Raw genomic sequence first — 4,324 nt, 5'->3', positions numbered from 1 at the left:
TGCTTCATTGAGCACCTATGAATAACCCAGTTGATCTTAATCCATTTTTCAGTAGGCAAGTTTCATTTTGCTGTGTAATTTAGATTTCGAGATATCATAAGCATATGACCTCTGACCTAACAACAGATGAACATTGAACACTGTGCATTCTTTTTCACTGAAAATATGCATTGATCCACATGTATTTCCATTGATCCCTTCTTTTTTTCTTAGAATGGTAATTTGTACGACTGAATGTTTTTGTCAATAAAACGAATTGCTCTATTCAAATATTTCATTCAGTTCATTTCAATTATCGATTTTTAATAACTGAAGGGACTGACAAATAATTATTTTTCGTAATTTCTCATGATAATCTCCCATACCATTCATCCGTTGGGTGTGCAACGATATGTTTTGTTGTAATTTTAATAATTTTATGTTTCTCTTCTAAACAGAAATTGAATTTTCATCTTGTTATTTTATTCGTATAAATTTTTCTAAATTTTCGCCTTTGTTTATACTGCCTATTCCATTTTTATCGTATCTTAATCAATTAGTTTCGAATTGTATTTTTAAACTCCATCTATTTTATCTATCCATTTATCTATCTATCTATCCACCTGTCTATTTGTTCTATCTATTTTATCTATCTATACCTATATATATCTATATCTATACATTATATATATATATATATAACGTAAGTTCTGTGAAAGTCCGAGGAAGATAGCTGTCTGTCGTTCTAAGCCCATATTTTAAATTAATTTTCTATATAGGTATATGAATTAAATTGAGCACATTAGCTGAGGTGACAAATTGACAACCCAGTGATGAACATTACTTGGTTCGTTGCAGTTCAATATCGTGTATCGCTTAAAAGATTAAATGATACGACGATAGAAATTCAAGTTACCGGCCAAGGAATGAAAATGAATCGTTGTTGAAATTAATTTCAGTTTTTTTGATTGCTCTCTTTATATCCAAGAATTGATCATTGGTAGATAATAGAAATTCAATGAACCAGGAAGTACTCAACAGTCACGATTCTTGTTTACAATCAGTGCAAAATTTTCCATCTTCTGTTTGTTATCATTCATTCAATATTGATTTAATGCATTCGTTATAGAAGCCAGTTTTGGTCGTCTTTCACATTTTTAACAGTGAAACCTAAATTGTTAAAGTTTCATGAAGTATTTGTAATTTGTTGCAAATTTAATGATTTCATTTTAGGTATTCTGAGTCCAATTACTTGTTTTTTCTTTCTGCTATGAAAAGAGAAAATGTAAGATTCTCAATGATTGTAAAACCAAAACATTTATTTCAGTTTATCCTAGTAGTAAATCAAAATATTAGGCCTATTTGGCGATTCAGTTTAATGGAGCCATTTTCGCCGCCCACAGATGTTTATTCAATATGTTGCTTGTGACTGATTTTCTTTAACGTACCTGATAGATAGGCTTTTGATATTTATTAATTTCTTCGTTTTAAAAATTTCATACCAACTTTGTAAGAAGGTTTCTGTAAGGATTTGAAGATTCGATCCTTCCCTGCTCTTTCAATGTAATCTGTGAAATTTTGTCTATTTGAAACTCATTTTAGTAGTTTACCGGCTCATAACTAATTATGAACTGTTTATGAGATCCACTGAAATGACCACTTCCTTCCTTCTGCATCCAATTTATTTACTGCATCACCTACTTGACTATTTCTCTCTCTCTCTCTCTTGCTGTCCATCTCTCTTTCCTGCTGGCTTGTAAGTTTGTCGCTTCAATTGTCCATTTGTCTGTCTGTCTATTTTACTGCAGGTGATTTCACGTCTGTCCTTCAAATATATAATTGTCACCATGTGTACATTGTCCACCACATACCTATCTCACAGCTCAAATGGTTTATATGGATCCTTCATCATTACTACATTGTGGCAATTTTTTTCCTCTCTCTCTTTCTTTCTTTGTCTCTCTTTTTCCCCATCTTCCATCCAATGCCATTCATTTCGAAATTTTAAGTTACGAAAGGAACTGTTCTGAGAAGTTTTCTCAAATGGGAGAACAAAGGTTCTGTCGCTAAAAGCTGTACAAGCAAGAGACTGAGGGCTGCTATGGTTTGTATTTCGATGTGATTCCATGGTAACCATTAAGGCGAAAAGATTTCTTCCAAATGGCAGGTATTGCTGTGTAGAGAGCTCATCAGACTTTGATGGGACACGGATGTAGCTCAGAGAAAATTTTACAATTTTTTGCCTTTTGTCAAGTTTAATTTCGTATCAGTCAGTAATTGTTTAGTTGACTACCACTGTGTCGCAGTTTGTCGACAGTTGTTCCTACCATTTATTGTTGCTTTTCCAGATTATTTCAGTATTGCTGTTTCTGAATTCCCGTACTCAAGATCGCTAATTTTCTCTTTTGAATAAGTTCCGGATTCTGATGCTTGCATTAACAAACAGTTGTAGTTGAGCTGACGGATTGTTCCATTTGCATTTGTTTGCTAACTATTAATGAGAAATTTTCTTCTTCTTCACTGACATTCCGGTTCGTCCTTGAAAAAACAGTCGATGGAGTTTCTCAGATGTGTTTAATTTCTCTCTAAGATAGTTTCCTTTCTTAATTCAGTTCCATCTTCATTCTATACTGGAATTAAATTATTCTATCCGGCCAGCTAAGATGAATTGAATACTATAACGGTCAACTATGCGTATATTCCCGTGGTTATTCTCCGGATATTGCATTTCCCTCCATGCAGAACTAATCGAAAACTGATTGTCTTTCGTATAGGTATGCCTATTAACTAAAAAGTATAATAGTAATGTTTCTTACTTGAAACGGAATTTGATTTACTATTAGATTTGTTCAAATTTACCATCGACAAAGTATTTGATATGAAATAATAATTCAAAACATGGAATTCATAAACATTTATCTTCATTTATTTATGACCTTTTAACCAACATAACATGTAAATCTAAATTTCATAAATTTTTGTTGTTAATTTTGTGATGAAAAAAATCCTTCCAGTCTTTCTTCAGATAGGCAGCTCAATTTCCTAGTCAAATTTTGAAACGTAATTCATTCTGATGGATAAAAATATTGTCTTTCTTCTGTGTAGTGGGAGCGAAGAACTTTGTAAATTGAAGTTTTCTGCAACAAAAGGATTGCTTTTTGTTTCGTAGCATATGTTTCTTAGTTTTTTATTTCAATTCCATCGGACGCTCTTTCAAAACTACTCTTTTTAAAACTTCAACTTCCTATTCACTTACAATAACTTTTCTGAAGACTTATAGATCCCTCTAGAATTACTAGTTTTTCAGAATATCAGTATTGAATAAAGAAATGAATGAAAAGAGCTGTTTGGAAGATGAGCCATTTATTCTTTCTTGATCTGACACTCTGTAAGGACAAGGTCATTGAAACATTGTGCGCATATGATCTAAATAGTCTTATTTCTAAACATGACTGAATGATTAATTTATGTATCGATCTGATGATTTCATTTTTTTGGGATCACAGTAAAAGTGAAAGAATGACTGGAAAAGGAAGATCGCATTTTTTTCTGTAAAAATTATGCACATAAAATTTATGGATTACGAGGCTCAGGTATACCACTAATTTCATCAGTTGTATAACCGTACTATCACCACCTTTGTCCATATTCTTTATCACTTGAATAGTAAGGTGATTTTATCAGTGATAACCATATTATCATCACCAAATCAATATAACGAGCCTCGTAATGATTCCCATCCTTTTTTGAAGTGATATTTAATATTTTAGGCTAATATAGGCTATTTCGCTTACAACTCTGTCTTTGCATTAGACAAAAAAAGGACAAATGATTAAAGGCTTATTGCCTAAAATTGATTTTTGCCGTAGGAAAGACTTTATGCTTTACATGACAATTTATATTAAAAATTGAGAAAAAAAGGAATATTTTGGCTGATTAAAAGAATATGATGGAGGAGAAGGTAAAATATACCATGCCAAGAAACACTCCTTGTGGCCATTCTATTAGAGAAGTCTAAGCCTAATCATAATCCTACCTGTCATCTTTGATCTCTTTATTGCTTTATCCTTACAGTTTGTTTTATTTTGAATGAATTATGCATACTATATAAAAACATGGTCTTTCTTTTTAAGTTTTGAAACTATAACAAATTCATCGCTCAAAAACTGCTTGGTCGATAATTTATTTAAAAATATTTTTACCAACGATACTTCCTGTGTTTTATCCCTGAATACCTTTAACTGTATCGTAAGTGCAGTTTTTTACTGTTGACTGTTTGTTATGACATATATATATATATATATATATATATATATATATATATATATATTACTTACTTTACTTT

The sequence above is a fragment of the Loa loa genome (genome assembly GCF_000183805.2).
Source record: "Loa loa unplaced genomic scaffold supercont3.34, whole genome shotgun sequence".
Lineage (NCBI taxonomy): Eukaryota > Metazoa > Nematoda > Chromadorea > Rhabditida > Onchocercidae > Loa > Loa loa.
Note: the sequence above shows the minus strand (reverse complement) of the source record.